Source organism: Plecotus auritus (genome assembly GCF_963455305.1).
Source record: "Plecotus auritus genome assembly, chromosome: 8".
Classification (NCBI taxonomy): domain Eukaryota; kingdom Metazoa; phylum Chordata; class Mammalia; order Chiroptera; family Vespertilionidae; genus Plecotus; species Plecotus auritus.
The window spans coordinates 90,973,002-90,986,249 of record NC_137782.1 but is presented as its reverse complement, the minus strand read 5'-3'; the positions used below and the strand labels follow the sequence as shown (position 1 = coordinate 90,986,249).

At 48.8% G+C, this 13,248-nt stretch overlaps 1 long non-coding RNA gene across 1 annotated transcript; it reads right to left on the bottom strand.

Moving 5' to 3' along the window:
- Positions 1–230: 230 nt before the first annotated feature.
- Positions 231–6,338, bottom strand: LOC308257434. The gene is made up of 4 exons (XR_013961583.1): positions 6,146–6,338; positions 4,456–4,907; positions 2,339–2,407; positions 231–1,335 (listed from the first exon to the last, which is right to left on the bottom strand). It is a non-coding gene; the product is annotated as an uncharacterized lncRNA (long non-coding RNA).
- Positions 6,339–13,248: the final 6,910 nt, after the last annotated feature.

Here is a 13,248-nt window from a genome sequence, read left to right as displayed (position 1 = left end):
AGAAGGGACGTGCCTGCTCTGGGCTGCCATAGCTCCTGTCGCATCCCTTTTACACCTGACTTTCTTCAGTCCTTCCTGTTACTGCCCACCTTCTGCCACCAGAACTGACGTCTCCTTCAGGCACAGTGGCTCAGGCCCACAATACTTTTAGGGGTCCATGAAAATATCTTAATTTTAATTTATTTTAAAATCGGGAGAAAATTATATATAATAATAATGACTATAATGATGAGTTCAACATGGAATGTATTTGTCTTTCTGCCAATGCAGTCATTACATGGAATTTCCTTTTTTTTTTTTTAAATTGGAGGAAGTGGCCCTTGAGGACAAATGATTGTCAGGGTGGCACTCTCATGCCTGCCCCAAGCAAGTATGTTTTGCAGTCCCCGGTTGAGCAGAGGTGCAGCTGCTTTTCAGAGTTCCCATGGGTGTACCACTTCCACATGGAGGCTAAGAACACTGACTTTGGAACCAGAGTTGGGTTTGAAGCCAGGCTCTGCAATCTACAAGACTGGAACCTTGGACAAGGTACTTAACCTCCTCATCTGAGAAATGGGCATAGGGTCATTGCCTCCTTTTAGACTTGTCTGAGGCATAAACAAGCTCCTGTATATGTAAAGTTCTAGGACCAGTAACTGCCACATGTTTAATCTTATTTTTATGATATTTCCTGAATGTGCCCCCGATTCATATGTTAAAGCCCTAATCCCCAAGGTGATGGTATCTGCAGATGGGGCTTTGGAAGATAATTAGGGTTAGAGGAGGTCATGAGGGTGGAGCCTTCATGATGGGATTAGTGCCTTTAAAAGAGACTAGAGGACTAACTATTGGCCACATGAGGACACAGGGACCAGGTGGCCATCTGCAAGGCAAGAAGAAGGCGCTCACCAGAACCCGACTATGCAGGGACCCTGGTCTCGGACCTGAACTTCCGGAACTGTGAGAAACAAGTGCCTATTGTTGAAACCCCCCAGTCCATGGTATTTCATTTCAGTAGCATTAGGTGGCCACTGTCTGACACACACCTGACTCAGGACTCCTCAGCCTTGGCACGGTTGGTGTTTGGATCAGATATGTTTGTCTTTCGTTGTAGGTTTGTCCTGTGCAGGGCAGGTGTGCAGTCTCCCTGGCCTCTGGCCTCTGGAAGCCAGCAGCACGTCTTATACCCCAAGGTGTGATGATCAAAAGTGTCTCCAGGGATGACACACATTCCCAGTGGGCAAAACTGCCCTGTCGAGAACCACGCGTGAAACCGTTTCATGTCCTGAAACGTCTGGCCTCAGCCGTCACACAGCTCAGTGCTCCAGCATCCTTTGTTCTTCACTTACCAGGAGTCTGAAGGGAAGACACATTACCACACTTACTAGGCTGCTTCATTTCTCACCTATTAGCAGCGCATTCTCACTGATATATATTTTTACTGAAACATGTGTGGAGAAGCTTCCCAATGCTTTGTAGTGATGTTTGCCGCCGTTAAAAAGCAGTATTCATCAAGGTCTTGCTTCATGAATACAAAAGAGTCAGGTTACAGGGGGGACTCAGTGTAGAGGGGGACCCAGAAAATCAGCCAGTATCCCCCACTTTCCCCCACACCCAACACATGCAGACCTCCCTGTCTCTCACAGCTTTCCAACTTAGAGATAACAGTTGCTCTGCCCGCTGCAGGCACTCAGACCAGCTGCCCAGCATTTATCAAACACTCAGCAAGAGAAACGCTCAGACCAGGCTGCACAGCTCGGTGACTACCCCAGATATATTCTTCAAAAATAACTGGAGGCGGAATAGTAGAGTGGTTTGGACCTCAGCTTCCCAGTGGGAGAGATGAACAAATAGACAGCCTTGTGCCCTGCCCTCAACCTTCCAGTGGCTTGTCTATCAAACAGGAACAAGGTAATACTTACCCAGCAGGATGGCTATGGGCATGCAATGCACTTAGCTCAGGCCTCTGCATATGGCTAATCATCATGATCAGGGCAGCAATAACAATAACCATTATCTACTAAGCACTTACTACCTGTCAGGCTCTGTGAACTGCTTTACATACATGATGATACTTAACCTCCAAACAGCCTATGCAATGGGTACTGTGATTATGAGGACCAGAATCAGACTCAGAGATGTTAAGTAATTTTCCCAAGGTCCAACAATAATTACGTGTTGGAGCCAGGATTTGAATCTAATGTTTGCCATCTTCACCACGCTGGTATGTACTGATTCCATGGTCATGAAAACGTTATGAAGTGGGTGCTATTAATAGCCCCATTTGACAGGTGAAGAAACTGAGGCAGGTAGACGTTCATTCATTTGTCCCAGGTCTCCCAGGTCGGGGAGTTCTCACCTGCTGCACTGGTGCCAGGCACTACACAGAGTCCTCTGTACACGGTCCCGTTTGACCTTTGCCAGCATGCTGAGTAAGAAATGATAACCCCGCGTTATAAACTAGAACACTGAGTTTCAAATACACACCATAAATTCCTTTGGGTTACACAGTATCACAGGCTTAAATCTGGTTCCAGCTGACCACAGAGCTCCAGCCCTTAACTGTCACAAAACCCAGTGGCCTCCTCCCCATGTCCCAATGGCCCAGATCTCAAGTGGCTCCTTCTTTCCCTCATCCATGCCTCTTTTTCCCATAAATCCAAAAAATTAAGATCTTTTCAATCTGGCCCTAACTGGGACTAAACCTTAATCTCAAGCACTCATTTAGAGGTCTGAGGTCCCAAACAGAGAGACGGGGGTCTGCCAATGATTGACAGCTGAACTTATCACCCCTACAACTCCCTGGGGAGTCATCCAGTTCACTTGTTGCAAAATCCTATCAGAGACCTTTCCTCATATTCCTCTTAGGTAGGCAAACAACTCAAAATCTGCTCTCTCACCAAATATCTATGAAACTCAGAAAGAACCACGCTCCTGCATCTGAAAGCACCTTTGTGTGTTAGGATGAGCATTATGGTTACCAGAATCTCTAAGAGGTTGATCAGTTATATTTGTAAATTTACCAGAAACTTTAATCGTTTTGCCCCTGAAACTTAGAAGAGTTAGAAGCGCCAAGGTGGATAAATGCTCAGATTCCGTCTGTCCCCGGGGGGTTTGGCAGGAAAGTAGAAGCTGGATGAAGGGTATAGAAAAGGAGTTTATTACGGGATGAGAACTCTGACGATCGAGTGGCTGTGTCAGGAATCTCACGTTCTGTTGCTTCTGGTTCTGGGTCTGGGCCTGAAGTCAGCACAACTGGCTGCTGGGACGAAGGGCATGAAGTAGGGAGACAAGCACAACCTGTCCATTGTCTCTGCTCTTGACAATGTGTGTCCCATGGGAGCAGGTGACCATGAATTTGCGCATCTGCCTGAACCAGGATGCAAAGACCAGGGGGAGTTGATCGGGAAAGGCCCAAGGAGTCGCTGCCCCAGGCCAAGGAACTGGTCCCGCAGACCAGTGACAGTCTGTGTGAGCTTTGACAGTGTCACCTCTATACTGACCTCGGAGCCCTTAACAGTGGCTGCCCTTCCCTTCCCTCTTCTAAACCTCATGCCAGTTTCTCCTGCAGGCAACCCCAACCTGAAAACAGAGGAAAGCCAATCCCCATCTTAGCTACATGGACACAGTGCAAATCCACCACCCATCGACGAATGTCTCTACTTGAACATTAGTAACTATAGAAGCTAGTGTATTGTTTCACCCATGCATTCCTTAGCTCATTTAGCAACTACCCAGCTTCCCTTATGAGGCATGGGGGAGACAGGTGAAGAAAGCGAGGTGCTGGTTCTGTGGGAGCCAACTTCTCCATCCGGATACTACTGGCCTCCTGCTTCCCTCAGGCACAAACCTCCTGCTCATTGAGTCCTCTGCAGAATTGTCAGGGATGCTTTGAAAACATGGACGCTCTCAACCTCCCGTTGGCTTCCCGGTCGACTCAGGATAAAATCCAAGGTTCTTACCACAGCCTAGAAACCGCACATGGTCTGGCCCTGGCCACCTCTCCATTCTCAGTCCCTCCCACTCCCGCTGGTGCCCGGCACTCCAGCCCACACCGCATCGGCCTTCGTGCCGTTCCTCCATGGCACTGGGCAGGTCCCTGCCTCCAGGTCTGTGCGCTCACTGGCCCCTCTGTCTGCCTGGACCCCCCACCCCTTGCCTCACTTCATTTCAATCTCCTCTCCACCAACGACACCTCCTGAATCGGGTCCTTTCTGTCCTCCTACATGGAGCCCTCGAGGACAGTCTCATTCATCTGCTTCATTTCTCTTCATGACATGCATCCCCCCGACCCTGTAGACTTGTCCTGAGCTTATCCTGGGTCTTGCCCACACTGCAAAGGACACCGCGGGAGGGCAGGGACTTCATTTTATCTGGAACGACTTTGTCCCTGCCTCTCGCTGCCCCATTTTCTTGGTTTATATCCTTCACAGCACTTGCCACAATCCGAATCAGCGTATTATTCATAGTACTTACTGGTTTGCTGCCCACTCCTCCCACAGAAGGCGAGCTGGGGAGGGGTGGCAGGAGGCGGCCTTCTGGGTCTAAGGCAGAGCTGGCCGACCCTCGGCCCTCGGCTCTCCTCTGGAGCAATAAGGAGGTGCCTTCCCATCCCGGAGACACCGACTTTCAAGCAGCCTTTAAGTTGGAGGAAGCCATCGTGGCCATAAACACACTCCAGTGAACTGCATCCTAGAAATTTCAAAGTTCCACCTCACCAAGAGATCAAAATTCACATCGCCAGGAACGAAACGAGCTGATATCGTCTGCCGCTGACGTGACCCGCTGAAGTGAACACCACGGCACCCACAGGGTTTTCCTTAAGGGGAATGCTCAGCCCCCATTAGTCAGGAGGAAGCAGAAAAACCAAAACTGAGCATCTTCAGGACTGTCCATCGATGTCAGGAAAGGGAGGAGGAGGCTCGGTTCTAGAACAAAGGGAATGAAACAGACAGGACAATACATGACTCTGGATCCTGCACCAGAAATGAATCGCTTTAAATGCACTCAGGTTGCAGGTGGGGCAATTGGGGAGATTTGAATAAGAACAGAACTAAAATTAGTATCACATTAAAATTTCGGAATTTGATAATTGCATGTGCTTGTATGAGGGAATGCCCTTGCTCTCAGGGGGTACTTGCTGAGTCTTTAGGAGTCAAAGGACATGGTATTTGCAATCTACTCACCAGTGATTTAGCAGAAAAATAATATATGTACATATTTTACTATATATTATACATGTTACATAATACAAAGTGTATATTACAAAGAAAGAGAGAGAGAGAGCAAAGGTGGTAAAATGTGAACAATCTGAAGAATCTGGATGAATGGTATAAAGGTATTTGATGATGCTATTCTTTCAATGTTTTTGTAGCTTGAGGTTTTCAAAATAAAAATTTGGGGAAAATTTCTTAAAGTAACTCAATGGATGCAGAAAATGCAGTGTCTACGCACAACAGACTATTATTCCACCTTAAAAAGGAAGGAAATCCCGTCACATTCAACCACATGGGTGACCCTTGAGGACATTATGCTCCGTGAAATAAGCCAGTGGCAGAAGGATAGTACTGCCTGATCCACTCTATGAGGGACCCAGGATAGTCACACACACAGAAGCAGAGACTGGCAGGTGGTGGCCAGGTGCTGGGGAGGGGGAGCCGGCTGTTCATGCACAGGTATGAAGGTTCCGTTATGCAACTTCAAGTTCCAACAAACTGGAGACAACAACACTGCATGTGGACTCAACCATAATGACATTTTCAAACGTTTTTTAAACCGACCTTCCCAGATCCATTCATGGGGAAGAAAGCGTTTGTGTTTGCACCTGGCTCCCCAAAGCCCGCCCTGCAGGGTGAGTCATTTCCCTGCATGTCCATTTGTGGTTAGATACGTCAGGTTTCCCAGCGGCTGAGCTGGGAACTTACAAGGCATTATACACAGAGCCTGTGACTTTAGATTTAATGTGTATGTTTTCATGTCCTGCCTCATGTATACATGCACACACACACACATACACACACACACACACGCAGACACATGCAGAGCTGCCCATCGGATCTGCCCCTGTTGGCTCTGGTCTCATCCATGAACTCAGTGCCTTGTCTGCCCCCGGGGTCCACCTCGCCTTTCCTGGGTGCAGTCACACTTTAACACGGAAGTCACGCACCTCCTGGCCTCTCTGAACCTTCCCTCGTAGGTCAGTCATAACTCCGCGGGCGCCTGATTCCCTCCGGAAGCCTTATCTCTTCCGTGGGGACACTGAGAGGTGACTGGGAGGATGCTGTAGACCGAGCCTTCTGTTCTTGCCACCGTGTCACCTCCCAGCCCCTCTCCTTCGTGGCCATGTGTGTGAAGGAGTCCGCTGTCACGACAGTTCAGATGAGACACAGACCGCGTGGGAGCACATTAAATCATTAACTCAGCCCTGACTCCAACCTGCACTTTCTGACCTTGCGTCTGAGCCCAGCAAAAAACAAGTTGTAACACTCGGAACTGAAATCTGCAACCCCCCCGACCTTTCACAGAGGGGTCATGGCAGGAAGAAAATGCTGTCCCCCAAAATGCACATCTCAGCAGGAGGCACTAAGGGCATTAAAATGACAAAGCAGACCAAGAGAAAAAGTCCAAGGAGAACAGATAAAACATGTAACACATGATTTTTTAAATTGTGAAACACTTGAGCAGACAGAAAAGTATCTAGCATCCAGATTTTTTTTAATTTAAATTCTTTATTGTTTAAAGTATTACATAAGTCTCCTTTTTCCCCCATTGACCTCCCCCACCCCCAGCACATGCCCTCACCACCACCCCTCCCCCCATTGTCTGTGTCCATTGGTTATGCTCATATTCATGCATACAAGTCCTTTGGTTGATCTCTTACTCCCTCACCCCCCGCCTTCCCTCAGAGGTTGGACAGTCTGTTCGATGCTTCTATGACTCTGGTTCTATTTTTGTTCATCATTTTATGTTGTTCGTTATATTCCACAAATGAGTGAGATCATGTGATATTTATCTTTCTCCAAATGGCTTATTTCGCTTAGCATAATGCTCTTCAGTTCCATCCATGCTGCTGCAAATGGTAAGAATTCCTTCTTTTTTACCACAGCATAGTATTCCATTGTGTAGAGGTACCATAGTTTTCTAATCCAGTCATCTGCTGATGGGCACTTAGGCTGTTTCCAAATCTTAGCTATGGTGAATTGTGCTGCTATGAACTAGGGGTGCATATGTCCTTTCTGGCTGGTGTTTCTGGTTTTTTGGGATATATTCCTAGAAGTGGAATTACTGGGTCAAATGGAAGTTCCATTTTTAAGTTTTTGAGGAAACGCCATACTGTTATCCACAGTGGCTGCACCAGTCTGCATTCCCACCAGCAGTGCAAGAGGGTTCCTTTTTCTCCACATCCTCGCCAGCACTTTCATTTGTTGATTCGTTGATGACAGCCATTCTGACAGGTGAGATGGTACCTCATTGTTGTTTTTCTAGCAGCCAGGTTGCTGAATCTTAATATTGGCCATTGGTGCCCCAATATGTCTGTAAGATATAAAGTAATATAGAAGCCCGGCCGATGTGGCTCAGCAGTTGAGCGTTGACCCAGAAAACAAGAGCTTGCAGATTTGATTCCTGGTCTGAGCACATGCCCAGGTTGCAGGCTTGATTCCCAGTAGGGGGCATGCAGGAGGCAGCCAATCAATGATGTTCCTCTCTCATCTATGTTTCTCTCTATCCCTCTCCCTGTCTCTCTAAAAATCAATAAAAACATATTTTTTAAAAAGTAATCCTATATAATAAAGAGCTAATATGCTAATTAGACCGAACAGCAGAATGACATCTGGACAACCTTCCAGACAAAGCCGGGTCTGTGAGGGGCTGTGAGGGCTGGCTGAGGCTGCGAGGGGCTGTGAGGGCCAAGCCCCTTGCATGAATTTCGTGCATTGGTCTCTAGTATAGACATAGTTAAATTGAATTACCCTGGTTTCTTTTTTAAAAATCTAGTCCCATTCCTCCTTTCCCAGAAAGAACAGCTATCCTGAATTCCTGATTCTGTCATTCACTATTTCCAAATATGTCTTCTACAGTTGCTATCTGGGAACATATTTATAATTAATATAGCTATTATTTGTAGGTTTCTCATGGCCTGTATCTTTCTGCAATTTGCTAACCATTCTACATGATGCTTTTGAGCTCTTCCCTTGCTGATACGCAGAGCTCCAATTCATTTATTTTACCTTCAGTATCATGTTCCCTTAAACAGCTTTACCCCAGTTTACTTGCCCATCATCCTGTTGCTGGAGCTTCCGTTCGTTTCCGCTGTGTCTCCCTGTGCACTAGTGTGAGGCTCCTCCGGGCACCATGGGATCGCCAGGTAGCAGAGGCGGCCTCCTCACCCGTATCAGGCCTTGCGGGGTGCTTTCCAAAGTGGTTGCAACATTGTGTGCTCCCACAGGTACTATGAAAGTTCCCACTGCTGTACATTTCAATAAGATTTTATTCCAAGTTTTAGTCCACATCAAACTCTTAATGTTTAACCATTTTAAGTCACTGGAAGGGGGGAGAAAAACCTGTATAAACTTATGACTTAAAATAGCATAACTCTTATTTCTTACTAGTGGCCCGGTACATGAAATTTGTGCACATTAAAAGGGAATTAATTAAAAGAAATATTTTAATATTGTTATTTGTCCTTTCTCTATAATAGAAGTGTCAGAGATGAAAGAAAATTACTAAAATGGATATAAAATCTCCCTCTTGTCAGAGTCTGGGGTGTGCCACGGGACCTAGAGTCAAGTCCCCACCCACCACCCGCACACACTTCGAAAATGCAGGAGACCCAGACCCGGCCGGCCCCATCCCCATTGGGTGAGACCCAGACCCTCCAGGTGGGGGGTGCAGCCTCAGGTCCCCTGTCAAGCCCTGCAGAGGGGGCAGGGGGGGGGGCAGTGTGGCCTGAGTTCCCCCGTCAAGACCCGCTGGGCGGGGGGGTGGAGCCTGAGGTACCCCCGTCAAGCCCAGCCCCCTCTCCCCCTGCAGCGCCACATCAGCGCTGAACAGGGACGCACACAGGCAGTGTCACGTCCCTAGCCAGGAATGCAGGCAGGCAGCTTCACCTCAAGGCTGGGTGGGGACGCACGCAGGCAGCATGACGTTAGCGCTGGGGGCAGAAGTCCCCACCTTTGTCCCCACCCACAGACTGGTCGTGCCTGGGACACCGTAAGGGACAAATTAGTATATTACCTCTTTATATGTATAGATTTCATGGGCACATATTACTAGTATATTTCCTTTTTTTTTTAATCCTCGCCCGAGGATATTTTTTTCCATTGATTTTCAGAGAGTGGAAGGGAAGGGGGAGAGAGAGAGAGAGAAACATCAATTTGAGAGAGACACATTGATTGGTTGTCTCCCACAAATGCCCAGACCAGGGCCGGAGGACAAACCTGCAACCCAGGTACATGCCCTTCACCAGGAATCAAACCTGAGACCCTTCGGTGCACTGGCTGATGCTCTAACCAGGGCTTATATTTACATTTTGAGTAAAAGACACCTACCTCTGAGATAGAATAATAACCAACACATATGTCAACATAGTGATAATAATAATGATTTAAAGGCAACAGCTAAAATGTATTGAGTACTGACTGTGTCAGAAATTTGGTTTTCAGTATATGTAGTATCTCATTTAATCCCTGCACCCAACCTGCTATTTAGATACTATTATTCTGAGTACACTGAGAATGGAGATGCTTTTCCATCACTACCCACCTAGACCAGGTGGAGGCAGGGCCCAGCACCTCCACCCTCCGTGAGCACAGTGACCTGGAAGAAATAGTTACTCAGAAACCTCCGGTGACCCCACCTGGGGATGCACTACTCTCCAGGCTGGAGGGCAGCCCCTATCGGAGCTGGCCTTGCAGCCCAGCAGACTGTCAACTACCGTCCAAAGGTCGGGGAAAGCTCAGAGGTTGTCAGGTGCTCATCCTGTTTCTTAGGGAGTCGCCTGCCTGGAATCTTCAAAAAATCTGCTCACTCTCATCGTTTCATGCTTATCCCGTGATGAATGCCACAGGGTGTGACGAGCTCGCATGTTCTCGATTCACTCAGCTTGAAGCATGGGGCAGCTAGGATCACTTGCATCGCTTCTGCATCTGAGTGGGTGAGCCTTTGCTCACCTTGGGGTGTTTTAATTCCATTAGTTGTGAAGCCCCCAGGTTTGTCTCGGGCTCTGTTGTATCTTTAATGAGAAGGAAAATGGGGGTAGAGGAAAAGGAAAATACTATTTGAGGTACATCGGTGAGTTTTGGGTTAGGTGGAATTACACACCATTAACCCCCACTTTAACCCATTGGGTTGGGCATTATTGTCCCAGTTTGCTCAGAGAAGTCAAGGAAAGCCCCTAAGGATACAGCTAGTCAGCAGGCTCCCTGGACCTGGCCCCAGGCCTGCAAGACAGGAGCCCAAGCTCTTTCACCATGAGGCCCAGTCTGTATCATAGGAAACTGAATATGAATTGGGTCCTTACAATCTATTCCGATGCTGATGGTTGAAACAATACCACGTAACCCTGTTAAATCACGACCTGTAGCCCAGGAGCCACAATCTGCTGAGAAACACAAGAGCGAAATGATTTCATTATAACTCGAGATGCTTTGCGTAGACTCTCCACACAATGAGGACATGCACAGTCCGGGGGTAAGACCGACGTAAAGCTGGACTCAGCATCATAAGTGCTGCAGTGTGAAGCAGACAGAAACCAGCAAGCAGAGAGGATGGAGAGGTGAATCCCATGTGGACCAAAGGAGGAGACATTGGAGCACGAGCCTACCTCCTCCGCCTCCCCCTCCTCTGCCTCCCCTTCTCCACCCTGCAGGCCTCACCTGCACAGTCACTGCAGTTCTCTCTGCGTTTCCCTTGTAGTCACAAGGTGGCTGCAGAAACCTGTCCTCTCGATGGCATCCAGCAGGTGTGGAGGGGACGAGCCTTCTTTCTATAATCGTTGGGGAAAGATCTTTCCCCCAAGCACCCAGCAGGCTTTCCCATACACCTCACTGGCCACACTGGTCTGCAGCTCCACAGAGAGGGAGGCAGCTGAGAAATATCTGGAAACATCTGGAGGTCTTCCTGCTTTTCCCCTCCACCTGCCACCACAGACTAGTGAGCCGAGATGTCTTCCATTTGCCCCCCAGACCCACCTTCTGCTCTTCAACACCCCGTGGAGAGCAGTGCGGACGACCAGTAAGGACTGCCTACCTGTGAGATGGCAGGGTCCCATCGTCCCTGACTGGCTTCAGCCAACGGGGTATCCCACAGAGGGTCAGGAGAGACAGCGATCAGAGGAAGGGGGACCATTTCCCTGACGTCCTCCTGGGCATGACCTCCAGCTGGCTGGGAACCTTCACCAAAGGCCATTGCCCACCTGCCAGGGTGCCCACTGCTTGACTCTCCTCGATTCTGCAATGACCCTCTGCTCCCTTTGGCCTGGGGACGGTAACAGCTTTCTTGCTGCTAGTCTGCGGTTACCTCACCATCTCTGGGGCCTCACATATTCACACTTTTACCGACAGTCTATCCCAGTGGTCGGCAAACCGCGGCTCGCGAGCCACATGCGGCTCTTTGGCCCCTTGAGTGTTGCTCTTCCACAAAATACCATGGCCTGGGCGAGTCTATTTTAAAGAAGTGGCATTAGAAGAAGTTTAAGTTTAAAAAATTTGGCTCTCAAAAGAAATTTCAATCATTGTACTGTTGATATTTGGCTCTGTTGACTAATGAGTTTGCCAACCACTGGTCTATCCTATCTAATAAAGATGGAATAGGCAAATTGAACGTAACTCCGCAACAAAGATAGCGGCGCCCACAGCCAATAAGGAGGGAATATGCAAATTGATGTGACAAGGTGAGAGGCGGAAGGCTGCTCTGGGCCAGAGCGAAGGTGATGCTGGCAGCCAGGGGAAGGAAGGCCTATTCTCGCACGAATCTTCGTGCATCGGGCCTCTAGTTTTACATAAACTCCTTCTAAGTCACTGTGTTTTGACTCTGCCATCAGGTGCTCCATGTGGCTCTTTTGCTACATTAGACCAGTCATTGTCTAGGAAGAAACCTGATCTAGACCAATGGCGTTTCACCCTGGGGGGCCAGGGCACCAATGGCATTTCACTCCGAGGGGCCAGGGCGCGTTTCTGAGTAGACACAGCAGTGGGGAGACAGTGCTGAACTTGAGCCCGGACTTGTGAACTCGGGGAATTTGTTTCCCGTGACTTGTCTCCACACCCAGGCAGGAAGGCAGTCCTGAATTTGAGCATAGGTGCACGACCTTGGGGAGATTGTCTTCTGAGACCAGATCCTACGCCCATGCAGGGAGACAGCACTGAATTTGAGCCTGGGGGTGCAAACCCAGGGAGTTTGTTTCCCATGACCAGACACTGCACCTTAGAAGAGATGCTAAGGTGAATTTGAACCTGGATGTGTGGTCTCAGGGAATTTGTTCCCCACAACCAGACCCTATGCCCACACAGGAAGGCAGTGCTGAATTTGAGCCTGGGTACATGGACACAGAGAGTTTGTTTTCCACAGTGCACACCCACGTGACCAGACCCCACACCCACACTAAGGGGCAGAGCCTCCTGACTTTGATTCAGGGCAAGTGCACACAGAGGCTGTTTACCGCAGGGCAGAAGTGGACCTCCTGCCAACACAGTGCGACTGAGCAACCCGGTCTCCTGGGCAGATCGGGGACCCTGAATCTCCACACAAGAGGCAGCATTGACCACCAGTGACTAGACTCCATTCCTCATTACGTGCGCCTGAGATCCCTGATTCCCAGTACATTCACACTAAGAGCCAATGACTCCAATTCTTGGCACATGTGCACACAGGGACCTGATTCTCAGTGTGAGGTAGCACCAAGAAACAGAGACTCTGATACTCGATTCTCGGCATGGACACAGGGAGCCTCTGATTCCTGACACGCAATAGGGGACTTTGATTTTTGGCACACGCCAGTGGGTTCTCTGTTTCAACATGGTGCAGGCAGGGTCCCTGATTCTAGGTGCACACACGAGGCCACACTAAGCGCCTGTGACTCTGACCCAGGGCAAGTGTGGTTCCCACCATCCTACAGCAACCACACGTCTTGGTATCAGAGCTCTTCAGTGACACTTGGGGGTGCAAAACTCCCACTGCACACGGTCCAGGCTCCTGCAACTCGACATCTGAACCTTCTGGTGATAGTCAGAATGGGGAGACAATGAAGCAATCCCCAGAGGAAAGAAAAGG